The sequence below is a fragment of the Lactuca serriola genome, chromosome 3 (genome assembly GCF_051521515.1).
Source record: "Lactuca serriola cultivar US96UC23 chromosome 3, Lser_US96UC23_V15, whole genome shotgun sequence".
Taxonomy (NCBI): Eukaryota; Viridiplantae; Streptophyta; class Magnoliopsida; order Asterales; family Asteraceae; genus Lactuca; species Lactuca serriola.
The window spans coordinates 201922604-201934722 of record NC_136410.1 but is presented as its reverse complement, the minus strand read 5'-3'; positions in this window follow the sequence as shown (position 1 = coordinate 201934722).

The following is a 12119-nucleotide window of genomic DNA, read 5'->3' as shown; positions in this document are numbered from 1 at the left end:
TCAAGACTCGTCTTTATTTTGATTATTAATTTTTGGTGTCTTATAAACTATACACAGAACACACTTGTATTAAATTATATTATTAATGCAATGGATGATGTTGTTGCTTGTTTACTATTATGCCTTGTTGTGATACTGTACATGACGTCCTTCGCCCCAGAACGTCTCCGTCGTTCCGGTTTTGGGGTGTGATAGATTGGTATCAGAACAATGCTTATAGTGAATTGAGTATATCACCCCATAAAAGATATACACACTATAAACACATCGGGATTAAAATACTCTGACCATGAGTTTATACTTTTAAATAATAAAATATTTAACCAAAGTATACATACCTGCATTCATACTAAAATCAGTGTCACTAGGACAGAACAAAAGTATTGTGGTTATTGGACAACACAAGTAGGCTTGGGGACATATAATCAGATCTGGGAGTGATATAGCCTGATCAACTATATCTTTCCAAGATGTGATTAGCATGTGCCTAGGAATGGTTGTGGTGTTGCAACAAGTCTAAAAACTTACCAACACTACTACAATGAAAACATTAGAACAAAACATAAAATTAAAATACTATAGGAGTATTTTGTGTTACTATAATTATTTATTTGAGAACTAAAGGTCTTTATTAGTAGGTCAATAGTTGCTTGGTGGATACGCTAAGGTTATATGTGATTAAGGTGTCATAGACTTAGAATCTATGATATTTGCTTTATTTCCTGTTCCTTGTTTGGTTGTGGATTTCGAGTTAGGGTCACTTATTCGAAGGACTATCCTGTTTTGATTTCATGTAACTGGTATGCACTACGCAAGTATTGAAGTAACTGATAAAGATCATCCTATAATTATCTTAAGTAGTACGTCTATTAACTATCTCTTTCATCCCTTTTCTCGCTTAGATATCATGGTTGGATTCAATCTCCCTGGCGACCCGTACTTCCCCAACCAAGGCAATGATGGCTGGCTCGATGACGAACCAGAAGAGAATCATCCAATCCCTTTGGATGATGACTCCGCAGAGAACTTTCTGGAGGATTCTGACTCCGAGCCAGAAGTCAATGATGTGCCTCTGGTGGCTCTAATCCCGAATCCTAACCCTCGTCCGTCTTTTCAAGGCCCGACGCCTGTTTGGGCGGAATACTTGGGAGCATAGAGTCAGGAGCAGGGTCAGCCTATGCCATGTAATGGAGACCGAAGCTTCTACAACCTGAGCGAGGGAGGCTCAGCAGACAGAATCCTGACCATTCTGGTCCGTAGGGTTGCTCGTAATGAAAAGCAAGGTAGGACAGCCATCCACCGAATCATGAAGGCTGATGCCAATGCGGGAGTTAGTATAGTTCGCATCTGTCATCTGGAAGATGCTCGTGAGAGAGCTGAGGGAGACAACAAGGCTCTGTAACAGGAACTGGCTGCAACTTGGGTTGAAGTCATAGAGCTCTGAGTATGCCAAAGGGTTTGTGAGCGACACCTCCTTGATGTGGAGCGTCAGCTGGCTGACTTGAGGGTTCGCCCAAGGGGTACCCGTCGCCGGTAGAAGACGCTTTACTCGTCCTTTCTTTAGGGTTAAGGAATAGCCTTCGTATCTATGCTCTATGTAGCACTTTTCCCTGTAAATATTCTTAACTGTCTAGTACTGTTGCTAGGTCTCTATGCTGTCAAAATTTTCTTATTGTGGTTTGATGTAAGACCTACTTCTAGGTCATTTTCCCGAACTTGTTACATCATTAATGCCAATATTATTGACAGTCATCAAATCTTGTGGGAAATCCATATCTAAGTACTTTCATACTTCTACTACTAGATCTCTATATCAATCGTACTCTCATTTTTTTTGTTGGACTATAGAGAGTTAGTCCATGAACCACTCTCATTATACTTTCAATTGATTCTTACTATCATCTTCATCTTTGTAAAGTTTTAGTTGAACGAGGCCTCCTCGAAGAGTGACGAGGCGTAATCCTCCGATAACTCCTACGCAACCACCTCCACCTCCTCCTCAATACAACCCGACAACAATTCAAGCTGCTATGAATGCGGCTGTTATGACAGCCCTTGCTCAGTTCAGTGCTAGTGGAACTAGAAGAAGTGGAACAACTGTGCATTCCACTCAAGGTGATGCTCCGGTGCGCTCTAGGGAGTGCTCGTACAAGGACTTCACCAACTGAAAGTGCAGGTCCTTCAACGGGACTGGCATAATCATTTCCCTCTCGCAATGGTTTGAGAAAACAGAATTGATCTTTGAGATATGTTCCTGTCCGGAAGGAAGCAAAGTCAAATTTGCTACCTGCACCTTCGCGGACAGAGCCCTGGCATGGTGGAATAGCCATGTCAAGTCACTAACTCTAATAGTGGCTAATGCTATGGGCTGGGAAGCTCCGAAGGAGCTCATGATCGAGGAATACTGCCCGAGGGGCGAAGTTCAAAAACTCGAACAGGAACTCTGGAGCCTAACCATGACGGGCTCCGACATCGTGGCTTATACTACCAGATTCAGTGATCTGGTGGCACTATGTCTGGGAATGGTTCCTACTGAGGGAATGAAAATAGAAAGGTATATCTGGGGGACGGTGCCTCCATATCAGGGGAATGCCTTAGCTTCAAATCCCACTACCTTCGATAGTGCCAAGCGATTGGCACAACGAGTCATTGATCATGGAGTCCTCACCCCAACTACAACAACAACCCTGGCTATCCCAAAACCCTCCAAAGCCGTTGACAACAAGCGGAAGTTCTGGGATAATAAGAGGAAGAACGTGGCATAGAATGCTGCCAAAAAGCAGCAGGTTATGGCTGTTCATGCTGCGATAACACCTACTGCTACTGCGTCGATGAAGCAGTATGCTGGGAGCCTGCCAAATTGCAACAAGTGCAACTTCCATCACAACGGACCCTGCCAGGAAATGCAGTGCACTAACTGCAACAAGAAAGGGCACACTACCCATTGGTGTGGGTTAGGCTTGCTACGGATGTGGCGAGGTGGTCACTACAAAAGGAACTGCCCGAGGGCAGGGAACATTGGCGGAGTGGGAAGAGTTTTGGCTATAGGCCACGAGGAAGCGGTTTCCGACCCTACAGTGGTCACCAGTATATTTCTCCTCGATAACTCATATGCATGTATACTGTTTGATAGTGGAGCGGAGAGGAGTTCGTGAGCCAAAAATTTACTCACTTGCTTAAACATCAATCACGTGCACTTAAAGAACCATTCTGTTGAATCATGGAAGTGACCCTCTTAAACTTCGTCTACCGCAACTCTCAAGACCCGCAGTCATCAATGATCAGCTACTGCATCCGCAGTCATCATCATCCGCAGTCACTATCTTACTTTGTTAGATTAGTCTTTTATCTGTTTGTCTTAGTATACACCCTTTTGTCCAGTATGCCTTGCATGCCTACACTTATCAGATAGGACTAATGTAATCTGTGAGTCTCTATAAATAGAGCTAAATCTTTCTCACTTAATATATCTTTTTGAGACTATCAATTACATCTCTCAATTACGCATCTTAATTCTCTCCTTACTCTCAAAGTTCACTAGAACATAACTGAATATTATTTCTCTTCGGAGCAAGTCATTCTTGACTTAATCACTAAGTTTGATCTCGCTTACTAACTTGGTCTGAATGCATTCCATGTCATGAATCAATTTATGTGTATACTTGATATATCACCTGCTGTCATTTACATTTCCTTACATTTTCGCACTTAACTTTCTAACTATCTAACTCTAACATATTATTATTGTTGAGATTTCATGATCCTTTGAGATTAACTATTCCGCAACTATACTTGTTCTAATGTTCGTTCAAGTGTGTCTCAAGTTTTTCTCTCAACAATTGGTATCAGAGCCATAGTGGTTGCTTTTTGAAAAACTAAACTCTGCTTTTCAAAGGGCTTTATATACCACTGAAGCTCATTTCTTAAAAAAAACAAAAAAAGGAAAAATGGCACAAGCATTATCTCTGAATGTTTCCAATAGTGTTGGTGGTTCAAATCGAGCTCCAATATTGGTGGCAAATGAATATCATCACTGGGCTCAGAGAATGGAAAGATACTTAAGGAGACCTGGTAGAGATGTATGGCGGTCCGTAGAAGAAGGACCACATGTCCCTGTTCTTACACTATTTCAAACTGATGACGCCACAGCCAGACTAGGAGGAGGAAAACCATTCATGAACCGTCCCACCAAAGATGATCTCGATAAAATGGAAAATGATGTTGTTGCTTTTTATGAAATCTCTTATGGAGTTTCCCCTGACAACTTCGATATTATCATAAAATGCAAATCAGCAAAAGAGATCTGGGAAGTTCTCAAGAATTTGTACGAAGGCTCAGAACAAGCTCAAGATAAGAAGCTCACAAGTGCACTCAATGAATTCAACAATTTCAAGCTCATACTGGTGAAAGTTTAGAAGACTCCTTCAAAAGGTTCAATCTGATAGTCACCAAATTATCAAATGCTGGCACCATTCGCAGTAAACATGAAACAAATCTTCAATTTCTCAACGGTTTGGGAAGAGATTGGACTATTGCTAAGATGATAGTTCAAGGAGATAGAAAGATTCATTCCTTGTCTCTCTACAAGCTCTATGGGGAACTGCAAGCACGAGAATCCACCGTACTCAAAGACTGTGCTGACTTCGGAGGACCACTCACTCTTATAGCACAAGCTCCACATAATCAATCCTACTCTCCCTCGTATGACACTACACCGCAGTCGTACGAAGCTGACTCAGAGTATGATGATGAAGAAGAGTTTTAGAAGGCTATCGCTCTTATTAGTAAACAGTTCAACCGGCTACCACCTCCCTCTTTTCGTAAAAATCAACAATTCAACAAACCTCCATTCAATCGTAACTTCAACCCACAAAATTGTTGGATTAGTGTCTAAGTCCATAACTATTTTGGTATATACTTGACCCGATGGTGCATAGTCCTTTTGGGTTGCCTTCACCAAAGCAACTTGATAGGATGAATTATGGAGAGAAAGGATTAAATATGATTTATTAATATATTATGAGAATAATATATTAAAGGAGAAATCATATTGTTTAATTAGTATTAGTCAAGAATTAATTGGTAATTAGTTTTGTGACAAAAAGAGATTAATTAAACTTAAGGGACTGGAATTGTAATTATAAGATAATTGCAATTTGAGCTATGGATTGCCTTATATTATAAGGTTGGATGAATTCTATGGGGAAACCCATTAGAAATCGTCCAAGGCCTTTAAGGAAAGGAGTCCATGGGTTGCTTAGGGCTTAAGCATCCAAATTAGGGTTTCCTTGTTAGATAACCCTAATAGCCTCACTATATATAGAGCCCTTATGCCCCAAAAACGTGGACAAGCTTCCTTCTAGGGTTTCCACACGTTTTGGGCAGCCTCCTTCTCTTCTCTTATTCATCCTCTTGCTCTTGGTGTTTGTGAACCATTAGAGGAGTGACATTTGTGACTCTAAGCTTTCTAAAGTCAATACAAGGAGGATTTGAGCTTGTTATTGCTACATAACAATCAAGGTATGATCTAAACCCTAATTATATGTTATATTGATTATCATATGCTAGACTTAGGGTTTATAGTCTTGGATAAATTGCATGTACAATAGAGAAACCTAGATCCAAGCATTAGGGTTTGTATGAGCACATAGGATGTTCTTTTGACCAAAACCCATCAGTGGTATCAGAGCCTAGATTGGTTTCTATTGTATTGATGCTTTATGTTGCTGAAAATCGTTTCCTGGCCTTCTGTTCGACCTGACTTGGCGAGTCAGCCCTACTCGACGAGTTCTAGAGTGTGACTCGGCGAGTCGGAGCGTCAGACAGAGGAAACTTCGGATTTTGTTGCTGTTTTGCTTAAGGATTATTACCATATTTCGTTTTAAACCTATAAAATACGAATTTTATTGTTTCTTAATGAATATCCTTGCCAAAACACAAGATAATTACCAATTAATTAGATAATAACTTCCTTATATGATTAAAGTTGATTATTTGTATTAATTGGGTAACTTATTTTGCAAGAAATTGAAATTAGGTCAAATATAGATAATAATAAAATTAATTGTTTAATTTATATTATTTGTTATTTGATCCTTGTGTTATGAAAAGTTTCAAATTTCCCCTTTAGGTTTTATAGTTTAAATTTGAACTCAAAGGTTTAGTTTTGAAATTTAAATAGTTGAAACCCTAATATTTTGAAAAAGGTTTCAAAACTTTCCCTCAAGTTTTGGAATTTAAATTTTGATTAAAAGTTTAATTTTGATGTATATTTAAATTCTAAACCTATATATTTTTGAAATGTTTCAAAACTTGCCCTTAAGTTTTGGAATATAAAAGTTGATTAAAAGGTTTAACTAGGAATGTTAAATTCTAAAACCCTAGTATTGTTTTGAAAAGTTCAAATCACACCCTTATGGTTTTATTAATTAATTAAGGTGTATAATTAAAAGAGGTTTAATAAATCCATAAAGTTTTGGTTTACAATTTAATTGAATTAAAAGTATAATTGTTAAATATGACCACCTAGTATTTTAAAAGTGTAAAATACACCCTATACTATATATAACATTAAAAGTCTAACATTATATATATGTATGAGTAAAAGTCAGTCTTACCGTTAGTAGACCTCATTCACGGAGCTGGTCTATAAGGGGTGTTTAAGGAAATTGCATATAAAAGGGAGATTGAATGTGTATCCACTCTTACCCACCGCACTCTTGACTAGTGGAGGGTCGTTAGTCGAACGGGTAGGATAGGACAAAACCTTCCATTATAAGAATGATGAAGTACAAAAGTAACTAAATGTTTTACAAATTCCCAATCTTAGTTACTTAGGCGAAAGTGAATTCATGCAATTCCATGAAATTACTCTTTGTGCCCTTGCGAAGACATTAGTGGAGCGTGTGTGGTTAACCGACACACTAAATGGTTCTAAGCAAAGGTAGCAAAGGGTGACTCAATGTTTGTCATAGTTCGGTGGAGCGTGTGTGGTTTACCGGCACATCGAATAGGTGAATGTAACATGTGAGGGCACCATGTAAGTTTGCATGGTTATTCACACCCGCTTTGTGATCCTCGGCATCCCAGTCACAAACTAGAGGGGCATATCGAGATTTAAACATGCCATTGAAATGTTGAATGAATCTAAGTGTCATAAGGTTCCCTCCTTCATGAAAATGACTGTGAGGAAATGCTTTCACTAAGAAATATTTTAAAAGGATAGTGATTGTAAAAAAAAATTGTATTCTCGAATTCGATTATGGTTACGGTATCGCTTTCCATGATTTGAATTGTGAGGTTTGGCAATTAGTCTGAATTGTTTAGACACACATATGAGCTATCTAAAGGAAAGGTGTATAAGCTTAGATAAAGGATTATCAAAGCATTAGGTATTAGAAACATGAACTTAAGAAATTCAATAGGTATTGTTTTTCTGAAAGTTAAGCTGTTTCTAAATACATGTCAAAGCTAGTGGGAGCATAAGTGTTATGTTTATAATAATCATCATGTAAGTGGGAGCATAAATGTTATGATTGTATGATTATTATGGAAAGTATTGCAAGTTAGCAATATTAATTATATAAAAACAAGAGTTATACCTTGCAAAGTCGTAAGGGTTGTAAAGTTGTTTTGCTATAATTAAGGGAGAGAATATTATGCTTCATTTCAAATCTAAAGGCTTAGGTTGTGGAATGTTAATAATTTTAGTCAAGGATATATAGTGTGTTCTCAAATTTCGATTATGATTACAACATTCCTCTTCATAGTTTGAATGTTGAGAATGTAGCACATAAAATATTATGGCAGAAGATTAATAACATATTAAATCTTCATGTAAGACATTATGCATCGTGTCCAATACGCTTTGGATATAGGATCGATTGCAAATGCTATAATATTTGACCATTCTAAAATTTTCCAAATGTATAGTGCATTTAGAGGGAAAAGGACAAGAATCGGTTTTGACTAAGATAATTAAACAACTGTCAAAGGACAATCCAAAGTTCGGCGAGGATTGGTCGCTTGTGAGTAGTTGGAAGTATAGTATTGGATGGACCATATCAACATTATTATAAATAGATAAGATTCTATTAAGAATGAGTTGTCATATGGTAAATATGGAAACGTGTCCATATTGGGAATTAAATATTGAAAATTTATGTCTAGATTAGAAACTTTTATGCAAAAGGATGTTCAAAGGAATGTACTTTGAGTGAGAGACATCACATCTAAGGAATTGTCTTGTAACAATCTCCGATAGAGGACTTTGTAATATCATTGGCAATAGTCATTGTGACTTTTGTGCTATGACATTACGAAATGATCATTGCATAAAATGTTAGAATCTAGCATATTCCATAAGTAGCAAGAATTTGATATTCTTTCACTTGTGAAAAGGATTGGGAGTTGTGAAATGAGTATGATTGGAAATGTGTTCATTTGATCTATTTCACAAAGTAAGAACCATAGGTAAACATTGTGTGCATGCTAAGAGCATGAGACAAGTGTTGTAATAGTTCAAGTAAAAAGTTGATTACCCGAAACAACAGATAATGAGTAATCGATATGGTGATAATTAAAAGGTGTTTTATTTATACTCAAAGGTTTGAGGCCATATGGGATTAGTATTATCCTTGTGTTTCACTTTGCATGTTTTGACTTCCTGAATAATTTAATTGTTTAAGAACAGTCAGATTATTCGAACGGGCCACAGTCATTCATATGTTGGAAGTAGGTATGAATAAAGACTATCGTGAATTGGTGTGTGGATTGTCTAAAGAGTATTAGACATAAGCAAATGTTTGCTGCAACGTTCATGAGTGTTTATGAATATGATTTGAGCATTGGATTAAACCCACGCTCACTTGGATCACTCCATGAATTGTATCACAAGTGATTGGTGAGACGATAACATCTTATATTCTTGAAACCGAGATGTGTGAGTTGTATCTTGCAAATCGGTTGCACATTGATAATATGTAAACGCACCAGTAACTTGGTGTTATAAAATATATTGTTGTGTGTGATTCGGTGAGTAAGTACAAGCAAGCATTGAATCAAAGTTTATCCGTTCCTTTTATCCAAAGTAGGATAAAAGCGATATCTTTGGGCCCCTCGATGATTTATTAATGACAAAACGTAAATGCTCGGCCGGGCTAGGGCTAATTTGATTTGTTCAATTAGTCAGTCGTCATAAATCGGAAGTCGAGAAATAGTACAGAGAGAATGATTAGAAATCATGTCTTACGATATATAGAATGGAGGAATATATGATCCCTTATCTAAAGGACACGCGTATCTGATATGATCAGAGTTGACAGCGGCTTTGGAAAGATACGATTGCAGATCAGGATCTGAAGTCATACGCAGAATAGTTATTAGACTTATCCAAGTGGGAGACTGTTGGATTAGTGTCTAAGTCCATAACTATTTTGGTATGTACTTGACCCGATGGTGCATAGTCCTTTTGGGTTGCCTTCACCAAAGCAACTTGATAGGATGAATTATGGAGAGAAAGGATTAAATATGATTTATTAATATATTATGAGAATAATATATTAAAGGAGAAATCATATTTTTTAATTAATATTAGTCAATAATTAATTGGTAATTAGTTTTGTGACAAAAAGAGATTAATTAAACTTAAGGGACTGGAAATGTAATTATAAGATAATTGCAATTTGAGCTATGGATTGCCTTATATTATAAGGTTGGACGAATTCTATGGGGAAACCCATTAGAAATCGTCCAATGCCTTTAAGGAAAGGAGTCCATGGGTTGCTTAGGGCTTAAGCATCCAAATTAGGGTTTCCTTGTTAGATAACCCTAATAGCCTCACTATATATAGAGCCCTTATGCCCCCAAAACGTGGACAAGCTTCCTTCTAGGGTTTCCACACGTTTTGGGCAGCCTCCTTCTCTTCTCCTATTCATCCTCTTGCTCTTGGTGTTTGTGAACCATTAGAGGAGTGACATTTGTGACTCTAAGCTTTCTAAAGTCAATACAAGGAGGATTTGAGATTGTTATTGCTACATAACAATCAAGGTATGATCTAAACCCTAATTATATGTTATATTGATTATCATATGCTAGACTTAGGGTTTATAGTCTTGGATAAATTGCATGTACAATAGAGAAACCTAGATCCAAGCATTAGGGTTTGTTTGAGCACATAGGATGTTCTTTTGACCAAAACCCATCAAAAATAATCACTCTCGTTACTCCAAAAGTTCTCATCCACCACCACAATCTCAAAATGCTCAACCAAAGGAGGCACCGCAGTCCATTGAAACCACTGACTCCGGTACTCCCTCAGAAGACAAAAGTGATGTTGTGATATGTCACAAGTGCAACAAAGAGAATCATTTTGCAAAAGATTGCAAAGCAAATGTGGTGAAAGACAGAGCATTCTACCTTAGAATGGCTCAAGAATTAGAGGAAAAGGAAAAAGCTTGGGCATACGTAGCTCATATCAAAAGAGACCATCAATTTTAGTTATCCGGAGATGAAGAAGAAGCCATCAGCAATATCAAAGGAAAAGGCAAAATCTGCATGCTAGCAACTGTTGATGATAATAGGTCTACAAAGCTGGAAAAGAACTACTGCTACATGGGAGAAGATAGAACACTAAGCATTGTCGAACAGGTAAAACTCATGATTCAAACTCTAAAATACAACATGCATGACTGTTAACCCTTCATAGACAATCTTAATGACACATGTGATGCCGTCCTTACAGACTACAACAAAGCCTTAGATGAGAAGAACATAGTGTCCCAAGAGATGTTTCATGTAAGAGGACGACTAGACAACAAAAGACTCAAAATGGCCATGTTAGAAAAACATTTAGAGTTAGAAAAAGATGCAAGAATGTTGAGTGAAACACAACTAGAGATAGCTTTGAACCAAAGAGATTTAGATCAGAGTGAGATTGTACGCCTAAATCTATTAATAGAAAACTGTTCAATGAAAGTGAAGCTATTGAAAATTTGGTAAATAATGGAACTGTGGACAATACGTACAATTGGGGTTAGTCCAATGGATATCCTACTGCAAAGGACTCCTCACCCCGGTTTAACAAAGATCGACTGTATGTCCCTCCGGACCGAGAATTTCATTTCCCAGTCAATGACAAGACTTTTTCCGAAGATATCAGAACCCACTTCGGTAGACTTCATAATCTAAGTAATAACTTTGTCATTGAGGAAATTGTGCCTGAGGTTTCGGGTCACACAAGTGATCAAACTCCTATCTGTGGCACAATCAATTTAAATTCTCAGACCTCATCAGTTGTTGATGAAGAAATTGTCATAGAAAGTCCCGAAGTCTCACAGGACTTTCCATCTTTACCATCAGACCGCAGTGTCTCTCACTATAGTCATGACTCTCATAAAAGTCTCACTGAAGTCACAACTCAGACTTATGCAATGGTAGCTAAATCATCCTTACCACAGTCCACAATAAAAGGCTCTATGATTCTTCATCCAATTCACCATGAACTACCCATAGAGAACTTTGAAGTAGGTCAATGCTCTCAAAACCCTGAATCTTCAAGTTCGGATGAGTCAAGCCCTCGTTTTCAAAAAAATTTCAAAGGTTTCTAGGAAACCGCAGCTGAACACTAATGACTGCGGTTCTCCAAAAACATTAGCAAAAAAGGATTTCAAAGAGGAAATTCGATCCCGAGGCACAAATCGAAAAACCTTTTCTAAAAATAAAAGACATATCAGATTCCCAAAATCTAAGAGTCCAGAAAAGTTCGTTTTTGCTCACTATTTTTCAAAAAACTCTCCCATCAAGAAAACATGCAAAAAGGAATGTACAGTTTCAACGTTTATTCCTAACTCATCTGACACAAGCCAAAAGAAAGAAAGGTCTTTTTGAAGCAATGGTTTTCAAATCTATTCCTCAGATGATCTAAAATGGAAGGGTATCTTACCCACTCCAACACCTTTAAAATCACATCAAAATTTCAACAAGTGGAAGGGTATTTTACCAAATCCTAGAAAAAGGTCCAAAGAATCTACACGTGCTAAATCTTTTTCGAAACAAACTTTTTCAAATTCCAACAGCACCAATGTCAAATATTACCAACCTCGGACCGGTCACAAGTGAAC